The 22,056-nt window shown below is 38.4% G+C and overlaps 1 protein-coding gene across 4 annotated transcripts in view; it reads right to left on the minus strand.

The window, feature by feature from the left end:
• The window catches only part of LOC111511346 (armadillo repeat-containing protein 2), a 143,294-nt gene that overhangs the window by 100,151 nt on the left and 21,087 nt on the right, over positions 1–22,056 (minus strand). The gene's annotated exons all lie outside the window — the stretch shown is intronic.

Here is a 22,056-nt window from a genome sequence, read left to right on the forward strand (position 1 = left end):
AGACCTTCAGCTATGTTTAAGGCTATATGACCTTGAAAATCAAATTTGACCTTGAGATCCGAGATATGTGAATGTCGTATGATCTCGAACATGATTTTTTTACCCTCAAATTCGAGTCTGTCCCCGGAACGTGATCTTGTGGTTCGACCTTCGAGGGCGTCTCACGACCTTGAGCTATTTGGCAGTCCTGACCTTTACACATAGTATTGGAGCCTTGCACTTTCTCCTTGAGATTCAATTGTCACCGCTACATTACCATGAACCCCATCCCCCCTCTTTTCATGATGTCTTCTATTTAAGTTCACTGCATCATATATTCACATTAAGTTTAGAGTATCTAAAGTGAATAGTTGATGAGTATTTATGACGAGGACGATATCAGCTAGTATCTACCAATCCTAGAAGTGAACATCATCATTGTTATCCTCACATAGGTGAACATATTTTATATATTTCGTGCCGTAAATTCACTATACTGAGTTTTTATAGTACGTTATTTAAAGAATAGGGGCAAGAAATTAAAGTGCTAATTAGGTGCTCACTAGATAAATAATAGTAAACCTAGATTCCATAATGCCTATGGGGTATTATGGAAAACCACCATGACTAACGAACTGAGTTCTTACAGTACGTTCCTCGATAGGTAAGGTAACCACCATTAAAAAAATGTTTGAAATACCGGCTACCGACCGGCAGGTCGGTAGCCGGTAGCGGTTCGACGTGGATATTTTTTCAGTTAACCAGCTATCGTACCCATACAAACGATAACCTTCAGAAATCGAAACTTATGGGAGCTAAGAACTAACGAGGTCTTACCTTTCAAAGTGTGATTCCTAACACGGGTTGAACGATAGTAAGTGAAAATTGAGCGTTCAGCCTGGGTCTTGAACCATCGACTCACACATCGATCGATTGACTGAGTGAACAAAGCATCCACGATGGACCGCCCGGTATTTTGAACATTTTTTTTATGGTGATTATCGGGTCCCTGATGGTTATCGGGTCCATAAGCCTCATATGAATTATGGAATCTAGAATTACTATAAATATCTAATGAGCACCTAATTAGCACTTTATTCTAATACCCTTACCTGTCGAGGAACGTACTGTAGGAACTCAGTCCATCAGTCATAGTGGTTTTCCATAATGTCCCATAGGCATTATGGAATCTAGGTTTACTATTATTTATCTAGTGAGCACCTAATTAGCACTTTAATTTCTTGCCCTTATTCATTAAATAACGTACTATAAAAACTCGGTACATCAGTCATGGTGGTTTTTAGGTCCATGAGCCCCATAGGCATTAAAGAATCTAGTTTTACTATGAATCACTTAATTAGCACTTTATTTTGATTGTCTATGTATTAGTTTACGAGTATCTCGAGACTTTATTGCATATTGTTAATTTTTTTTCTCAAATCGGGTATCTCAATTTTTTTTGCTTATTCGCGGTCGTTTTCTTCTTAATTTCTTAGCGAAATTGAAAGCTTTTGTTTAATAATTTTACGATCCTCACCGTTTAACACTTAATTAGCACCTAATAGTGTTTCCTTAACATTCATTATTTTATTATTATTTTCAACGCAATGCAATTTTGAGTATTGAGTTGCGGTGTAAGTTACAGAGCACCTAATTTTTGACTTCGGTACCTGAAAGTACCTAATTTTGGCATTTTCTAAATGCGATTTCCGTACTTTGCGTTGCTGGCGTAACAGAGCTTCAATATGATTCATACTACATTTTTACTAAAATAAAACCCACTTTTAATATTTTTGTAATTTTTATCATTGAGAATAATTTCCCCGTAAACGCCTATTCATACCCAAAAACTGAGGATAAACACCGCTTTTGACGAGGTAAAATTAGTTCTTGCTTGGTTTCGTAAGCAGCTCACTTGTTGCAACCTGTAAATACTCTGATCATACCAAAGAATCTTTCCTTATTTTTAACTGAAGTGCCAAATCATATCCATTCGCGATTTTGTTGTAAGTTGCTGCTCATTATTTAGCGATTAGTGTTTCATTGCAAAATTGAATCGGTATTGTGTCAAATTCAGTTCAATAATCAATATTTTAAGTGTCACACAGCTCAAATTATTAATAATATTTGAAAACCATGGGCGGCTAGAATTGAATCATTTTATCCAATGAACGTTATGACGAAAATAATGATATATGAGTTTTTGTTGAAATATTGACTTCTTCATATTAATTGTTAAAGGTTATTGACCAGAGGTTTCACAGCTTCAAATGCGAAAATGAATGAAAATATTTGAAATTAGAAACAATAGCTTTGAAACGAATGTTTTATCCTAAATAGAATTGTTACCTGCAGATTTACACTAATGTTTGAAGAGTTTGTACGCGAATTTAATATAATTTTGCCATAACAGATTTGACAACATAATTTTCAATTATATTAATCAACGTTTGTTTGAAGGTGATTGACAATGTTTCGTGATGAATTTCACTAGTTCGGACTTCCATTGTCTACTATATAAAATGATTTGAAATCCCTGAAACAAGTAAAAAAGAATAATTAAAAAAGAATAGTTGAAAATAACAATTATATTAAGCAACAGATTTTAACAATAAACCTGAAATGAAATGATAGTGAAATAACCTACAAGTAAAAATATAATGATTGAATAAATTAAAGGAAAAAAATAATAAAAAAATAAAAAAGTGTAGAGATTCCAAGTCACGTTAGTTCACGACGTTTCGATTGTTGGTATCTACAATCGTCTTCGGGTGATGACTGGTATTAATCAATTTTATTCGATAATGGAATTTTTGCTATCGTTCTAAGTATTCTGATAGTTTCAATACAGGGAATCTCATAAAGCTCTTTTTATACATGTTTTTCATGAAATTTCAGATATGGTTTCCAAAAGAACTAGATATATGGTGTTGTTCGGGCGTTCACCCTGTATAGTCACTCCCCTCTCGGATGCCAGACACAATCCTGAGGTCGACGAGAAGAACAGGCAGAAGTGTACAAGTATTCAAACTGAACAGACACTAAATTACTATTTCATATTTTTATCTGTATATTAGTATGTTATTGAATAAATGAGTTTATGTTGTCGTTTTTACAAAACTAAATTCAGTGCAACTTCATTACAATACCTAACAGGTGTCTTTAGCAAAACATGATCTGGTTGCCTCAGAAAATCAACTTTTGCCTATTTGTACTAAAGGCAATATTGAAATGGAAACTCTACAGTCATTGACTGACTTAGAATACGTTTACAGAATGCAAGATAGCAATGAAAACAATCATGAACCTAATAATCCAGAAGAAAAACAAACGAATAAATGTAGTAGTTTCAGTATCAAACCAAGCAGTGACGATTATTATATCGGCATATCAAACTGGTGATCTTCCTCTTGAAGATGATCACTTGGTGATCGAAACACGTGTCGAGGTATTAGAATAACGGTTTGGTGTTGGGAAAAAACTCCAGTAATATTCATTATCTAGAAAATGTCATTATGCTTCCACGCATAGATATATGTTCAAAAAGGTTATTTTTATCGTTGTTTTAATAAAAATGAAATGAATAAAAAACACTTATGTCTAAATACTACTGGTAGATTTCATTTATACGTATACGACCGGTTTCACCGAAGAGAACAGACGTCTCTCACGTGCTCCTAGTTAGAACAAAGAAAGTGTGGTAATAAACTGTGAAGTTTACTTTCAAGTGTACTATCAAGCAGTATTAGTGTATATCAATCATCTATAGGGTGAATACTACCAAAGTATTCAATTTAAACAGTCAAAACAGATAAATAACCAGTGCTTGTGAACGCTTCCCAAACAGACAAAGGAACCACGTGGCCACCCACGTGTCGTCCCTGCCCGTCCAGTACCTCGTAGTCCTTCGAGCAGGATGTTTTTAAAATTGATTTAAAATATTCATAATAATTTTCAAGTTTTTACTTGTAACTGTAAGTGAACAGTAAACATGGAACTATCGACATCAATGCAATCTTGCATCCAGTTCCATGATTTCAAGTGCTGAAAATACATTGCGTACAACAGCCCAAGCAGCGGTTATCAGTCTATCCAACGAATTCACGGCCAGCAGCATCGATATCTTGTCAAAATCGTCAGTGGTCAAGGTAAGTCTTTGGACTATCCTATCTTATCCTATTCATATATTCTTTCATTGTTCAATATATCGTTTCGATTACTATTTTCACTCAATCAATCTCTTAAAAATTATGAAAAGTTCTTATCGCGTTTAGATCCGTCAACTGACTTTCCTGCTCTAGAAAAACAGTTTAACGAAATAGAAACAGTGCAACGTTCCAAATCTGTCAATCAGACCTTGAGTTAATTCTCGAAGAATCGGAAGAATTAAGCGATTATCGCACGAATTTTGGGGAACAATATTTTGATACATTTTACATTGCCTCAAATTTACTAGCTTCTCGCGGACAATCACAGCCGCAATCTACAAGTAATACGGCAGCAAGCGGAACAAACAATGAATGAAAACAATACTCTATTGAACGCGTCTATACCACAAGCCGCAGCTTGTACAGTGACTGTCCCATTTTTCGAGCAACATCTAACTTATATTTCAATCCTTGTTTGCCTACTATAAATTTACCCATATTTCACGGTTCTATTGATAACTGGTTAGAATTTCATGATCTTTTCAACTCACTTGTCTACCAATCTCATCTATTGAATCATCGGCTCAAAACTATGAGACAGCATGGAACTTGTTAAAAGAAAGATACAACGATCGTAAATTCATTCGCGATGCCTATATTGAATCACTAATTGATCCTGTCGTGAAACAAAACTAGTTTTGAATTTTACGAGCTCCTTGTATTAAACTGTACAAGGACCGCCCACTCAGAATGAATATTGAGAAAATGAGAAAAAACATTGGTTTTCCCAAGATATTTCAGCTTAATTTTGGAAATTAAGATGTGGAACATCGTTTCCTATGTGTTAGAAAAATCTTTTGCAAGATTAGTAGCCTTCGCCAAATTGTTAAATAAGGAAAAAGTCGATTTTACGGAAAATGACTTTTTCAGCTATCTAGATAGGAAAATCGTGCTTTCTTCAAAGAAGTATCGATAGAGATTCTTATTAGCTATCGTTTGACACCTCGATCACGGTTCCAGTGCTCGTGGTTCAATTTTTATTAACATTTGAGTTCTGAAAAATATTATATTTTTCAAACGCATTTTTCTGCAAGAAGAAACGGGAATATCGAGACGCGACATGATACTTTTTGTCTTAGGATGCCGAGTTATATATGAAATCGAGGAAAACGGAAATTTAGAATTTTCGCGATTTTCCGAAGATTTCCTAGCAAGGCTGAAGACTGTTTGATTTCATTTATTGAGGAAGCGAAAACGAAAGGAAGCGAAACGATATATATGGAAAACATGAGATAGGAACAGCGGCATATAGACGTTAATGGAAAGTAGCAGAGCGGTATTCCTACTTCAAAGTCCAGCGCCTGCATAAAAACAGGTCGTAAACGCTGGCAAATACATACGAAATGAGTTTTTTTCGTTGTGTGAACATTGAATCGAGGTCAGGCAAAATCGCCCTACTTTTGCGATCGCCGATTGGCTGAAAGTGGAGCGGAAGTGAGCCCGTTTATTTTGTATGAATATACGAAGTTCCGAGCCACGATAGTTAATTGAATTTCGAACATCGAGCGAGTGGCAGTCGTCTTGAATATCCGAAGATTTTTTGGAAGTTTGAAGTTGCGGTTGATATTTATTGAATGAATTCGGTTATCTAGTTCTTTTTAGAATTTAATAAAGACAATTCATAGCACAGGAGTCTTCAGGGATCTGCGGTCATCATTAATCAGTGGAATTGGTGGAATATACTGGAGCAGATTATTGGTTGGATAACTTATTGAAGTGTTTAATCATACCTTACGTTTGTCCAGGTTCCTTTTGGCACTCCGCCAGAGGAAAGCAGCCTAAATCCTGCAAAGGAAGAGCAGGTCCCTACTAAAGTTGCTCAGGCTCAGGTACCCTGTGGATACCTTACGGTGATAACTAAGCAGCGGTATATCGAGCTTAAATTTGAGAGGGTCAAGCCCATCATTAGTTACGTCCTTCGGGCGAACGACTCAACCTAACCGTTGGGACCTTTCAGGATACCTTTCTACCTTATCCTGCGAGCGGCCCTCATCCTAGGGTGCTATTCACCCGTTGGGCTCCTTATTCCTAAATCATTAGCTCAGTTCACCCTGTAGGCCTTGGATAGGAAAAATCAGTTTCGCGATCCAAGTGTGAACTTAAAAATATTAGATTTCCGTGAATCCTTCCCTCTGACTATTTCCTCGTCAGAGCCATTTTAGTGACACTTTGAAATCGAAACAGACTAGGGCAAGACAAGCGCGAGCGCAGCTTGCAGAAAATGCACCAATGCCAAATCGCGAGACCACAAGTTTCGGTCAATCAAGTGCCCTGTCAGACACGCTTAGCCGCCTGAGAGCGACTTCTACGAGCACCCCCCAGGAACCCCCCAGGAATCAGTTTTCAGAGGAAACAGCATTCCAAGAACTCCAGTAGAATCGGCCAGTCTGAGGCTAGATTCTACTCACCGTAGACATTTTGCGCACGAGGACACCAGTACCTCTCTCGTGGTCGCAGAGCGACAAAACCCGAGCATTGGTGGTTTTTCTGCAAGTCGAGTAGCTAGAGAACTCGAGATGACACAAAGGACAAGTCGTCAAATCGTGAAAAAAACTCCGCGAAATAGTGCTCGCCTCAACGCTGTGTTACAGCGAAATAAGGAACTTATGGGGATGTCTTTAGGGTGTACAAACTTGGCGGAACACGTAATCAGGACCAATCACAAACCCATAAAACAACGTTACTACCGGGTAAATCCTGTAATTATGAAACACATCGATGAGGAGTTGAATAAGATATTGGATGAAGGCATTGTGGAGCGTAGTAATAGTCCATGGTCCTCCCCCATCTTACCTGTGAAGAAAAAGGACAACACTTACCGGTTTTGTGTGTACTATAAAACTAAACGCAGTTACAGAAAGAGATAGCTATCCTATGCCCATGGTATCAGACACTTTGGATAAGCTGAAAGACGCTCGATACCTTTTGACTTTACACATCAAGTCAGCTTACTGGCAAGTGCCTGTGTCGGAGGAATCTCGACCTTACACCGCTTTTACCGTCCCAAACAGGGGGTTATATCAGTTTCGTCGGATGCCTTTTGGCCTCCATAATAGTCCTGCCACCTGGCAGCGACTGATTGAACAAGTCTTAGGCCCGGAGTTGGAACCCCATGTGTTTTGTTATTTGGATGACTTTCGAAAAACATTTGACGGTGTTAGACGAGGTGTTCCGTCGATTGCGGGAAGCGCACTTGACAGTTAGTTGGGAGAAGTGTCAAATATGTCGTCCGGAAATGAAGTTTCTCGGGTATGTCATAGACCGTAGGGGTTTACGAGCAGACCCTGATAAGGCAATGTTGGAGATCCCTGTCCCGAAAACTATATCTGATGTTCGCATAATTATTGGTACGTTTTCGTGGTATCGAAGGTTCGTACCCGACTTTTCCACGGTAATAGCACACATCACCGCCTTTCTCAAGAAAAATCAAAGTTTCAACTGGACTCCCGAATGTGATCAGGCCTTGCATCGAATCAAAGAATATCTTATAACAGCACCTATTCCCAGTTCCCTGATTATTCCTTGCCCTTTGTGATGCAGACAGATGCCTCAGGATATGGGATAGGTGCCGTACTCACTCAGCCAACTGCTGAAGGAGGTAAGGTAATATGTTACCTGAGCAAATCCCTGGCCAGATAGGAAAGAAATTATTCGACAACTGAGAGGGAATGCCTTGCAATCCTATGGGCCATTGAGAAGTTGGGGCCATATATTGAAGGCGTGACATTCACGGTCATTACTGACCACTACAGCCTCAAATTGGCTTCAATCATTGAAGGATTTGAATGGAAGGTTGGCCAGATGGGCGGTTCGCATTCAACAATTTGATTTTCAGGTAGTCCATAGGAAGGGTAAGGACAATGTGGTCCCAGACATGCTGAGTAGATCACTTCCCGTATTAGATTCGCTAAAAGTCTCGGGTGAGGTTATTAAAGATAACTGGTACAATGGGATGTGTGATAACGTCCAACGATTTCCTCTCAGGTTTAGTCAGTGGAGGGTCACAGAAAGAAAACTCTTCAAGTTTGTTCGAGACCGCTATCAAGGATTGTGTCAGCTGACGGATCAATGGAAGGTGGTACTTCCAAAATCGGAAAGGTGTGGGGTGATATCGGCCGCTCATGATCCCCCGACCGCAGGTCATCTGGGAATATACAAAACATTTTCAAGGTTGGCTGAGAAGTACTATTGGCGCAAGATGCGCCAAGATGTTGCACAGTTCGTGAAACATTGTCGGTTGTGTGCCGCATATAAGTCTGATCAAACAACTCCAAAGGATATGTTGGTCTCACATTTGAAAGTGGACCGTCCGTGGGAGATGGTGTCAACGGACCTTATCGGTCCTTTGCCGCGTTCCACCAAGGGCAATACGTTCATTCTTGTGGTGACCGACTACTTGAGTGAATTTTGTCTAACTTTCGCCCTTAGGAAGGCCACCACGGATGCGATTATACGTCGGCTCGAAGATGATGTTTTCTTCTTATTTCGGACGCTCTGCATTCTGGTGTGTGATAATGGAAGTCAATTTAGTAGTGTGGAGTTTAAAAAATTCACTGACAACTATGAGGTATTCGTCAAATTTAATGCAAATTATTATCCTAGAGCCAACCCTACCGATGTTATCTATGTATGTCGCGGATAATCAAAGAAAATGGGACGTAAACCTTCAAAGAGAAGCGTGTGCCTTGAGAACAGCTAAACATGATACAATCACATTTACTCCATTCTTTGTTCAGTTTGGGAGAAATATGGCTCTCTCCGGGGAAGATTATCGGGTGGAAGATTTGTTTGGCGAGAGTGGTGAAGCCCGTGAATCAGAGGTTAGCAGGAACGCTATGATGAGGCACGTATTCCAGGAGGTGAAGAGAAGGTTGGAGAAGTCTGGGGAAAAGAGCTCCGATAGATACAACCTGCGGAGGAGACATGAAGAGTATCAGCCTGAAAAGCGAGTGTGGAAGAAAAATTACGTACAGTCGAACCCCCCTCGTTATTTTAATCGGAAGTTAGCACCGAAGTATGTTGGACCATACGTTGTCCACAAGAGGGTATCGCCTTGAACTTACCTCCTGAGGAATGAAGACAGTAAAGTGTTGGATATCGCTTGGCACATCAAAGACTTGAAGAGCGCTCCAGAACATGAATCTGGGGAATAACCCGATGGGGCTGCGACCTCATCGAAAAAAAAAACTTGATTCATACGAGGGAATTAAACAAAAATTAACCGATTACCGGTTAATTTTCTTGTAGTAAGAGGGGGATTTGTTACGTTTATTTTTCACATTAAAACGAATCACCCATTTTATATTTATAATCTGCAATTGTCTTCACGACCGTAAATTATCCTAGTGTAGAACACCCTTCAGTTTCAGCCTGAATGAAGTGTTATGTTGCTAGCATACTGTTTTCGCTAAATAGGTGAGTAATCTAGTCACTGTTGGATGGCGTGGGCAGTTCCTCAGGTTGAATTAATTAGGTGGTGAGCGCGCACACCAACCTATAATGTACTGGTAGAGGGACATTTCGAGAGTGGAAACGTGAAAGTTTAGCCTCTCTCGGCGGAAAAACGTGATTTCTGGTATGCAACAGGTGTTGAAGTGCTGAGGTTAATTTTGTATTATACCTTCTGGAATAGGATTCCAGGATTTCACTTCGCCTGTATAATTTTGGGCAAGTTGTCGGCATTTGAGTCGTATAGTTTTATTGACGACAATTGTTGGTTAAGGTGACTGCCCGTCCAGTTTAGCTGGGATCATTTTACATAAATTATATTTCTCGTTCACACAAAAGGGTTTTTAAAAACTTTTTATTTGAACAGAGTAACAACTAATAACTATGAAATATAAGTACTGGCTATTACAAATCAATTGAACCTATTTATACATAAATTATTGCCGACTTTGCAGATATCAGCAAAATAATTGATGTCGTCTTCGGGTCATCGAACAATATCCTGCTGATGTAAGAGGTTATCGAACTGTAACTTCTCCATCCCCTGGGGAAGTCTTGTAAGGGACGAACAAGACTGAAGATGATGCTTCGTGTTCGGGAACTGGTGGATCATCATTGGATGGTTCTTCCCTCGTTTGCCTTTTCAATCTGTAAATTACGTATAGAATGAAGATGGTGATTGAAATGTAAATGGGAGTCATCCAGAAATGGCTATTATCAGATTGTCTGGTTTCTTCTGGGATGAGTTGTAACCTATCTTCTTCTAGGGTCAGATGTTGTAGTTTATCCAGGGGAATCTTATCTAATTTCAATGGTTTGAATTTCAGCGAAGAATTGATGTGAGCTGTCTTGATATTGAATTGAATATTGAATATTTCTTCTATCACCGTTCTTGCTGGGTTATAGCTTACTTGTTTGAAAATGACTTGGTTATTGAAGACATTGAGAGGTTTCTCTGATATTGGTATTTCTAATATTGGACTTTCTCTGGCTGTATGGTTGGTGATGCCACTAGTATCTTCGTCTGGGGTAATTTCCGGGTTCAGGTTCACGCATTCCTTGTCTCCTTCGGTTGGGGGTTCATTCTGAATTTCTTGTTCTTGCAGTATGGGGTCTTTATCTTCAGGAAAATGGTGATGAAAGCAATCTTTAAACAGATCGTTGATGATGTCATCTGCAGACTCAGGAACTTCTGATGGAGGATGGTTGAATAGAGATGCCTTGTCGTCGTCGTAGTTTGCTTCATGGAGCTCCTTTGTATGTATCTCTATTCTGGAGAGCGCATCGGCGTTGGTATTGCTTGTGCCTTTTTTGTAGACCACTTCGTAGTCATACTCTTCTAGCTTCAGGCGCCATCGGACCAGTTTTGAGTTTGGATCCTTCAAGGAGAAGAGCCACTGGAGAGGACGGTGATCTGACAGAATTTTGAATTTTCTGCCGAAAAGATACGGTCGGAAATATTTGGTGGCCCAAACTATTGCTAGCATTTCCTTTTCGATGGTAGAGTACTTCATTTCAGTTTCGTTCAGGGTCCTGGATGCGTAAGCTATTGGCTTGTCTTTTCCTATGGGTCCTTGGGATAGAACGGCTCCTATGGCGAAATTGCTGGCATCTGTGGTCAGATTAAAGGGCTTTGTGAAGTCCGGATACTGTAGTAGTGGTTCATTGGTAAGCAGGTTTTTACAAGTTTGAACACATTTTAGGAATTCTGGCGTATGCTCTATATGGGCATCTTTCTTGAGACAGGAGGTTAACGGTTTGGTAGTCTTGGCGAAGTCCTTGATGAACTTCCTGTAGTACCCTAGAAGTCCTAGGAATCCTCTGATTTCTTTGACAGTTTGAGGTACAGGATAATCCATGATTGCTTTGACTTTTGCTGGGTTTGGTTTTATCCCATTTGGAGTGACGATGTGTCCTAGAAAGCTGACTTCTTTTTTCAGGAATTCGCACTTGTCTACTTGTATTTTGAAACCAGTTTCTCGTAGACGTTGGAAAACTTTTGTGAGGTTGACCATATGCTCCTGCAGAGATGTAGAGAAGATGATTATGTCATCCATATAAACCAAGCAGATAGTCCCTTGTAGACCCTTTAGGACATTGTCCATAACCCTTTGAAAGGTCGCTGGAGCATTTTTCAGTCCAAACGGCATACGTAGGTACTCGTAGTGTCCGTTTTCGACATTGAATGCGGTCTTAGGGATGTCCTCCTCTGCCATCTCTATTTGGTGAAATCCGCTTGCCAAATCCAGGGTAGTGAAATATTGACACCTTCCCAGTTTGTCGAGGATGTCAGAAATGTTCGGAATAGGGTAGCGGTCGTCGATTGTCTTCTCGTTGACTTTGCGGAAATCCACAACGATACGCCATTTTGCTTTTCCAGAGGCGTCCAGTTTTTTTGGAACGACCCAAATTGGTGAGGACCAGGGAGATTGGCTAGGTCTGATGATTCCTTGGTCCAATAACGAAGTTATTTGCTTCTTGACTTCTTCCTTGTGTACATACGGATATCGGTATGATTTTGTGTAGACTGGGATTTCGTCTCTGGTTTTTATATGGTGTTTGACCTGATTGGTGAATGTGAGTGAGGAATCTGGATGGTGAAAAATATCAGCATATCTTCTGCATAATTTTCTGATATGCATCTCCTCTTCTGGATTCAGGTGGTCTGTTCTGATTAGATCATCTATGTTGTTGATTGGGTCTCTGTTTCCTGATGGGATTATGTCAGCAGAATAGATATGATGCTCTTGAAGATTTATTGGGCTGCTGCATACTGGTTCGGCTAGAACGATTTGGAGTTTATCTGGACTGAAGTTGACAATTTCCGTCCAGGCTAGATGATCACGGGCATCAGTGAGAGCTTCACGGATGTAAGCGCCTTGAAGTTTCTGTCTTGGTATCATGATAGTTCCATTCTTCTCCTTCACCGGTAGTCGTACTTGGGTCACGCTGTCTGGCTCCAATTGAATAGAGTAGAACTGGGTCTTATTGGTTTCGTAGTACTGGATTGGGAGAGAGGAGTATTCGGTTAAAAGGGAGGATTCAGGAAAATTCAGTTCAGCTTTGAGAAATTTCAGGTTGTCGAGTCCAATGAGGCCATCAAAAGTTTTGTGGAACTTGAAGAGGTAGAATTTCAGAATGCCGTTTGAGTTAAACTCAGGAAATATGGGAATTTCTGCACTGTAATCTTGAGAATAGTTTTGGAAAATGGAAGTGACGACGAAGGGATCTTTTTTGATGCAATCCTTGTAATATTGGAAAGCTAATTCAGGATTGAGAAAGGATTTTGTTGATCCGGAGTCAATGAGGAGTTTGAGGGGAGGATTTGCAATGGTTATATAAGGAAGTTCTCTCTTATCGTCGAATGTATGCAGTTCCACTATGTTTCTTGGTTTTGTCCTGGATCCAATGGAAAATTTACATCTGGTTCCTGTTGGTCTTCTTGAACCTGGAATTCTTCAGTCGGTTCTTGATTGGGATAAGAGCAGGTTTCTTCAATGTAATAGGGGTTTGCTTCGTATCCAAAGTCTTCGTCATGTTGCTCAATGTTGAACATGGGAGCTGGATTGAAATTTGGTCTTGCCTGAGGTTGGGTTCTCATGCTCCTCGTTGGTGCTCCATAAGTATTTCTGGTACTGATGCTCATTGGTGTTGGTTCTTGTCCGTTCTGCCTGTTTGGTTGATTCTGTCCAAAACGTTGTGGTTGGACTGAAGGCCACATCTGTTATATGATGGAATCGGCCGATACTTGATGAAAATCCATAACTAACGTATTCCAAAAACACTTTATTGTGAGATTTTCACTAAATTGTTTTACAAAAACGCAACACGTGTTTCGCCATACAATGGCTTCATCTGGCGTGTCTTTCAACAAGTTGAAAGACACGCCAGATGAAGCCATTGTATGGCGAAACACGTGTTGCGTTTTTGTTAAACAATTTAGTGAAAATCTCACAATAAAGTGTTTTTGGAATACGTTGGCCACATCTGTTTCTGTTGAGTATTTGGTTGCCAATGTGGTCTGAAGGTCGGTTGTTGAAATTGTGGTTGGAGTCCCATTGCCTGATGAGGTTGTTGTTGTCCGGGTCGTTGAAAGTGTTGCATGGGTTGGTACATCCGCTGTGGTATTGATTGTTGGGCATATTGGTGATTTGCAGTTTTTTGCTGGGTCTGGAGTGGTTTCTTGGGGACTTGTGGGGGTCCAAACGTCCTTTGTAGATAACGGATATTGTTTTCTTCTTGGATGTACTGCATTGCTGTTGCCAAGTCTATTGGTTTCATTGCTCTTATGGTGGATCCCATGGGCTCTCGTAGTCCGGCTAGGAATGTTGTTAGAGCTTGTTGTTGGAAAAAGCTTTTCTTGCTGATCTTTATCGTATCATCGGCGGTGTGTAATTCGATATAGTTCGATATTGTGTTTAAAAGTCCCATGACTTTTTCGTAGAAACGTTGTGGTGTTTCGTTCTGGTCTTGTCGCAGGTTTACCAAATCTCTTGTTAAGGAATTTTCATTCCGTTGGTCGGCGAAGTTTTGGATTAGAGTTCCTTTGATGCTGTTCCAGTCACTACATCCATAAACTGAGATGACGTCTTTGGCTCTGCCTCGTAGCTTGTTGAGTAGTCCTTGTATCAATATATGGTTCTGAAAACAACCGGGGTCTTCAGTATTCCAATATTCGTTCAGAATCATTGTTGATACGTTGATGACCTGGTATAATTCATTTGGGCTTCCATCGTATTCGGGTACAATCCAAAAATTCTTCAGGTCGAATTGTTTTGCCATGTTGATGGGATTTAAAGGTTGGTCAATTGTTTGAGGAATAATGGATGGGCGAGAATTGATACTTGAAGGTGAATTTGGTAAAACTAAGGTAGAGGGACGTAAAATAGTATTTGCAATTGATGAAGTTGAGTTCATTTATGCTTACAGGATGACGATGATGGCTCGTTGCATATTCTGTCACCAAAAACTTATTTCTATGTAGATATTCCTTGACGGACGATAGTGAAGAGGTATTCTTGTCTACGGCCGGAATTCTTCCTGGAGTACTTGCTTCTCGGTGGAACTTGGTTCGGGAGAATAGTGGATAAACGTTTGAGAACGACGAGGATCTTCTAAGGACTCTTCCACTATCCTGGCGACTGCGCCAATTATATTTCTCGTTCACACAAAAGGGTTTTTAAAAACTTTTTATTTGAACAGAGTAACAACTAATAACTATGAAATATAAGTACTGGCTATTACAAATCAATTGAACCTATTTATACATAAATTATTGCCGACTTTGCAGATATCAGCAAAATAATTGATGTCGTCTTCGGGTCATCGAACAATATCCTGCTGATGTAAGAGGTTATCGAACTGTAACTCATATCACGTGAGTCTATTTTCCACCATTTTGGGTATTCTTAGCATCACCATCACTCATTTGTTAAAGGTTTGGATAATCGCATTGACCATTTGATTCACCTCAGCGGATTTATATGTTGCCGAAGCCGTGAGGAGAGAAAATTCTGCTCTTCTTGAAGGTATTATAATATTTTGTGTTTAAAACTAAACATTATTCTAGTTTAGTCATTTTTTTTGCTTTCTTATAGATAGGTTTCCTTAAAAAACCTAATTAAGTGAGAATCATATTGATTTCTTTTCATTTTTCTCTTAACTGTTCGTGAAAGAGTGTGAATTTCACAGGGTTCTAGTGCAGGGCACAAAATATGGACTTTGTGGCCCAGTAAAGTCATTTCCGCCCTCAATACAGGAGCCGTCCATTGAAGCAGAGATATAATCCACAAAGAATGCCAACCGCCCTTTTTCCAACAAGTACCTGTTCACTCCTGGTATTCAATTATTTTTTTCAACTGAACCGACTTTGACCATATCGGAAGAGTAGTTATTTTTTTGTACAATTTCGCGTTTAGAGACCCTCAGTGGGTCATTGTTCCGTTTAAATTATTTAGAAATTGTAAAATTATTGAATTGTCATACAAGGGACTCGTTCCTTGTTCCTCCGGGTATATTTTTTGGCCTGTCGGACACTGTTCTATTGAAGTCTCGCCCTGACCACGCAGTTGAATGCTTGTTTTAAAAGGGATGGATCCTGTAAACGTGATATGGCCATACCATGGTAACCTACCCCTGACTATAACTTCATCGCATTTGTCTTTGTAATTTCACCATTTATTCCACCCTGAATATTTCTGACTGCTTACCCATTACCATAGTTACCGTCTAACGTTATGTAAGCAGGATTGTCGTGCTATATGGGTGAAAATAAACAGTGTTGGTGGCTTTATATTTTGATTTCACTAGACATACCTACCCGTCGAATTTCTAGTTACTCGACATCATTGTGTTCCACTATTTCTAGGTTTCGCGAGTGGATCATTACGAAAAGGCACTGGATGGTAAGGTAAACCTTGTGGCGCCCTGATAATTAAGAACTTTCTTATGAACCCCGCCTCCTCCACTGTTATAAAGCTAGGTCGGCCCATGCCAGTGCCCTGTCGCCTTCAAGGGTAGTATAAGCCAGCCCCTATCAAAATCACATTATTATCCCGAATTTTGATATTCTAACAATTGTCGATACTTTGAAATATTTCGTCACTTCGAAATTTCTTCGGACTAGAAATATTTTTTCGACTTGCATTATTTTCCCTAATTTCTGATATTTCAACAATTGTTGATACTTTGAAATATTTCGGCACTTTAAAATTTCTTCGGACTTAGAAATATTTTTCGATTTGCATTATTTCCCGAATTTTGATACTTTAAAAATTGTTGATACTTTGAAATATTTTGGCACTTTGAAATTTCTTAGGACGTAGAAATATTTTTTGATTTGTATTGTTCTCCCGAGTTTTGACACTTAAACAATTGTTGATATTTTAAAATAGTTCGGCACTTTGAAATTTATTCGGACTTAAAGATATTTTTCGATTTCTACTAGTTTCGAAGTTTGATACTTTAGTAATTGTACATACTTAGAAACATTGTGTTGCATTCCTGGACTAGGTCGGAAATTTAGATGGTTCAACAACCATTGATACCTTGAGGTAGTTCGTATTTCGAGAATTCTTTGGACTTGCGGGTTAATTTTTTTTATATTCGGGTTGAAATAAGATTGATACGTAATTTGACGTCACAGGCGGCATGTCGAAATTATTATGTTTTTCAAGTGCTGTACTAAGAAACTTCGCCCTCTACCCTTCAATTAACCGCTCTATTTTATTTTATCGAACATGGACAGTTCAAGGGTGGCGGCATGTTCGGCCTCAAAATCTTGCTATCGAAATTATCATGTTTTTCAGGTGAATCCTAATTTTTTAGTATTTAGCCTAGAGTTGTCAGCTCTGAAATTTGTACAACAAAACAGATTGTTTTATGGCTTTATTTTTATTATATGTATTGTTAACTAATCTTGTTTGAGTTATTCAATTTTCCATTATCCTAATCGGGGTTTTCCAGTTGGTTTTCTAATGTACGGGCCTTTCCTAGTCCATTCATACTCATAAAATTCAATATTCCCGAATATATTTTCCTAAACAACCCGAATATTTAAGCCTATTTCCATGTAAGTATTATAAACTACAAATAACTACTTTCCAATTCTTTTGTTCCTCGTATCCCTTATCTTGGGAATTACCCGCTATTATATCGTTTTCTACCATTTCTATCGACTCAACCTATGTCCATCCCTACAACGACGAATCTGACCCCTTCTCTAACTACCGATGTGGAACATTGCCATTTTGTAAAAGTCATTCATTACAATTGAAAACCCTTGTAACAGTACAGTTAGAATTAAATCTTGTCTTGTCTACAGTACATTTAACTATACGGATTTTATTAAAACTATTGGGGTGAATAGAAATGTCAAATGGAAAGAATTTAAGAAACAGAGAAATGATGTAGTAAATTTATTAGAAAAGAAAAAAAAACAATACTTCTTCGATAGAGTAGATATGTATAAAAATAACTCTCAACTGATGTGGAAAACATTAAAAAAGCTTATAAACATGAATTGCCAAAACTTTCCGAGCTGTATAGAATTCAACTTAACAAACCAGATATATTGTTAATAATAAAAAATAATATATATCCTAGTTTTTCCAAGTTTCACATATCAACAATGAATTACGTGTAATTGTTAACTCCTTAGACAACAAAAACAATGTTCATGAAATCTTAAATTTCAAAATGCTCAAAGTCATTTTTGAAACATGTGGACACTACTCACTACCAAATACCACACAGTCCTGATGTTTTTGACATAGTAGTTGTCAGGAACATCACTCTCAACTGGGATATATACGTGACTTCTGAACTTGACTCAGATCACAACCCAATGACACTCATTCTTGGGGAAGGCCCGCCAATACAAAACGACAGCGAAGGAATCAGGACCAACTGGGAAGCTTTCAAACTGTACTTAGAAGCAATCCCCGCTATAGAACGACCCCCCGAAACCCCCGAAGCCTTAGATGCTACGGTAACACGGTTCGAGGAAAACATGAGAAACGCTCTCACAGAGGTTACCATAACCTACGTGGAACCAAGAAAATCCTATAACGAATTTCCCCGACGGATTAAATCTCTGATTAGGGAAAGACACCATCTCAGAAGAAGATACCACAGGACTGTATTTCCAGAAGATAGAGCCAGTGCGAATGCGAAAGTCAGCGAAGTAAAACGCTCCATTCTTGACTTCAGGAATGAACGCTGGCACGAATACCTCCTGGGACTTGAGCTCGGAGATAACTCTCTTTGGCGATTAGTCAAGAGCAGAAGAAACAAAAGAGAAGCTCCGACGCCAATACATGGTCAACGAGGTGTCTGTTTCACAACGGAAGATAAAGCCTTCGCGGACACTATAGAGAGCCAATTTAGGCAATAACAGCTCTTGAGACTTGGTTCCTGGACTGGAAAATCCGTGTGAACCCTGCAAAAACACAAGCGATAGTATTAGGTAGGCAAAGTGCCCACCCGAATCTCAGAGTTACCATGGCAGGACAAGAAATTGCCTGGTGCCTCCAGGTTAAGTACCTAGGTCTAACTATAGACCGCAGGCTTACCTGGGCCAAGTACATCGAATCCGTGAAGACTAAAGTGAGTGCGGGGATGTCACATTTGTATCCTCTCCTCAATCGCAAGAGCAAGTTAAGTCTACGAAACAAAGTCTTACTTCATGAGACTGTGTTTAAACCCCTGATAATGTATGCCTCAGGAGTCTAGGGATATACAGCAAAAACACACGTTGAAATTCTGAAACGGGTCCAGAATAAAATCCTAAGGATGGCAACAAACGCTTCATGGGAGCGGGATCTGAATCTTCCAACCATTCGGGAGAGTATACAGTCCCGAAATAGAGGAGTTTTCGAAATTGCGGAAACTCATAACAACCCCCTAGTCAGTGCCGCGGTAGATTACACTACCGACGACCCTTCCCGCTTCAAAAGGCCTCGCGGCTCCGCGAGGTGAGGTCACTGGCTAGTGACCTCGGAAAGCTACGAGTAGAACGGAGGTCAGCAAAGAACACGACGATGAAAATTGGTCTCGACCGAGCAACGCACCTCTCACGAAAGCGTCAGGGATTTAAAATCTAACTCAATTTATCAGAAGATAGGCATTCTGTCAGTTCGTGTAGAACGTTATGCTAAAGATCAGCATAATATAATTTTGAAAATACCGATCCAAGTTTTATTCCAGTAAATTCTTCAACATGATGTTCAATAAAAGTGAATCTATAGCTTCAGAAATAGGAATACTTGTCCATGCCGACTTGTGTGGGTCTTTTGAGACAGAATCTATAGAAGGAGAAAGGTATTTTTTGCTGTTAAACGATGATTTCTCAAACTATAGAATACTACATTTCTTGAAAAACAAGTCAAAAACAAAACAAAAAATTGGGAGTTTTTTTGAAATTTATTGAAACTCAAACTGGCTTTAAAATTAAAACTTTGAGAACAAACAATGGTCTGGAATTCGCCAACAGAAAGTTAGGTGATATTTTGAGGAAACATGGAATCAGACACGAACAATCTTGTGTCTATACCCTACAATAGAATGGTCGCGCAGAGAGTGAAGATAGAACTTTAGTCGAGGCAGCTCGCACTATGCTTCATTGTAAGAACTTGGAAAAGAAACTTTGGGCTGAGACAATCAACACTGCTGTATTTGTAATGAACGGAGTAGAACTAGGAAAAAACACTAATAAAACTCCTTATCAATTATGGTATAGAAAAGATTTTTATATTTCATTACTGAAAGTATTTGGAACTTATGTTGCTACACATATTCCCAAAGAAAAAAGACTGAAATTGGATCAAAAGAGAAAGAAAGGAATACTGGTAGGCTATGGTAAAGAGGGCAAAGGATATAGAGTCTACTTTCCTGGTACTAATAAAGTTGAGATTCATCGAGACTTGATCTTCATACCAGAAAATGAGAAAACAAATGAAAAAGTCAGTGAAAAGGTCATTGCATTGGATTTAGATACTGAAGAACAACCAATAAATATAGAAAATACTCCAGAAACTAGTGACCCTATTGTAGGAAGAAAAGGGAGTATGTCAAAGAAACCTGCTTGGATGAACGACTATGAAACGAGTTTTTTCACAGCACTAGAAGCACTATGGTCATTGGAAGAGGCAATTTCTGGCACAAACGCACTCAAATGGGAAGCAGCAATAGAAGAGGAACTCAATGTCTTACGCAAAAATGATGTGAAGAGTAAAGTGTCATGACATGTTGATAAAAAAGTGTTAGAAAGCTAATGGCTGTTCAAAATCAAAAGTGACGGCGAATATAAAGTTCGTTTGGTTGCTCGTGGTTTTCAGCAAGACCGTGTAAATAAACTGTATGAAATTTATGCTCCGGTTGCCAAATTGTCTACTATTAGAATAATGTTAGTCATTTCACTAGTTCGGACTTCCATTGTCTAATATATAAAATGATTTGAAATCCCTGAGACACCTAAAAGACAAGAATTGATAAATAAATTGCTGAAAATAAAAATTATACATAAATAGTCATCTCTCGGAGGAATCAGTCCAGTCATCACTCGAAGACAATTGTAGATACCAACTAACGTGGCTTGGAATCTCTTAACTTTGTATTTTTATTTTCTTTTTTTTTCATTTCTTTATTTTTATAAAATTTTTGTTCAATTGTTCTACTTTTACTTGTATTTTATTTCACTGTTATTTCATTTCAAGTTTTTGCTTGATATAATTTTCATTTTCAGCTATTCATTTTTTAATTCTTCTCTTTCAGGTGTCTCAGGAATTTGAAATCATTTTATATATTAGACAATGGAAGTCCGAACTAGTGAAATTCATCATGAAACATTGTCAATCACCTTCAAACAAATGTTAGTCATAGAAGCTAAATTAGGCTTGCATATATCACACATGGATGTTCAAAGTGCTTTCTTACATGGTGATATAACAGAAGAGGTATATATGTCACCAATAGATAAAAATAGAACAAAGTCCTCAACTGTTTGCAAATTAAATAAATCAATCTATGGACTCAAAAAATCTACAAAATGTTGGAATAATTAATTCGATATTTTGATAAAAAAGGAAGGCTTTGTGAGGTCTCAAAATGATTTTTATATCTATTGTAAAGTCTCAAACGAAAGTAAATTGTTCATTCTATTGTATATAGATGATATACTTATTATGTGTACTGATGATTCTGATGTCAACAAGCAGAAAATTGTTCCAAACAATAATTTTTCTATGAAGGATTTAGGATTTGTTTCTAGTTATTAAGATATAAATATCAAACAGAATCTAGAACAAGGCTATATTGAACTTGATCAATCTAATTACTCAAAACAAGTTTTGGAAAAATATAATATGAGCGAATGTAATCTTATAAGCACCCATATGGACCAAAATTTTGATTTTGCTCTGTTGAAAAATGAAACTTCGAAAAATTGAACAGTGTAGCAAAATAATAGGAAGTTTTCTTTATGCAGTGTCAGGTACTAGATCAGATTTATGTGAAATTGTAAATATACTCAGTAGATTTCAGGATAAAGCAAATTATTGTTTGTATAAAGCTTTGGAAAGAGTTCTCCTTAATGTCAGGGGAACATTGAATCTAAAATTAATTTTCAAGCCTGATAGTAATTCTGATATTCTCGTTGGATATGTTGATTCCGATTGGGGTGGAGATATTGTCAACTACTGTTTATGTCTTCAAATTTTTTGATTGATTTGATTGATTGACTAGTAAGAAAAAACATACAGTATCAATTTCTTTTACCGAAAGTAGCTATTAGTGAGGCATGCTGGTTGAGGAAAATTTCAATGGATTTTCACTTGTTCTCTATAAATGATCCAATACCAATATTTGAAGATAATCAGTCGGCTATTAAAATTGCTAATGATTCTGAAAGTAACAGAAGATTGAA

Source organism: Leptinotarsa decemlineata, unplaced genomic scaffold (assembly GCF_025532065.1).
Source record: "Leptinotarsa decemlineata unplaced genomic scaffold, Ldec_3_MD MMD2_tig00026340_RagTag_RagTag, whole genome shotgun sequence".
NCBI classification, from domain to species: Eukaryota; Metazoa; Arthropoda; class Insecta; order Coleoptera; family Chrysomelidae; genus Leptinotarsa; species Leptinotarsa decemlineata.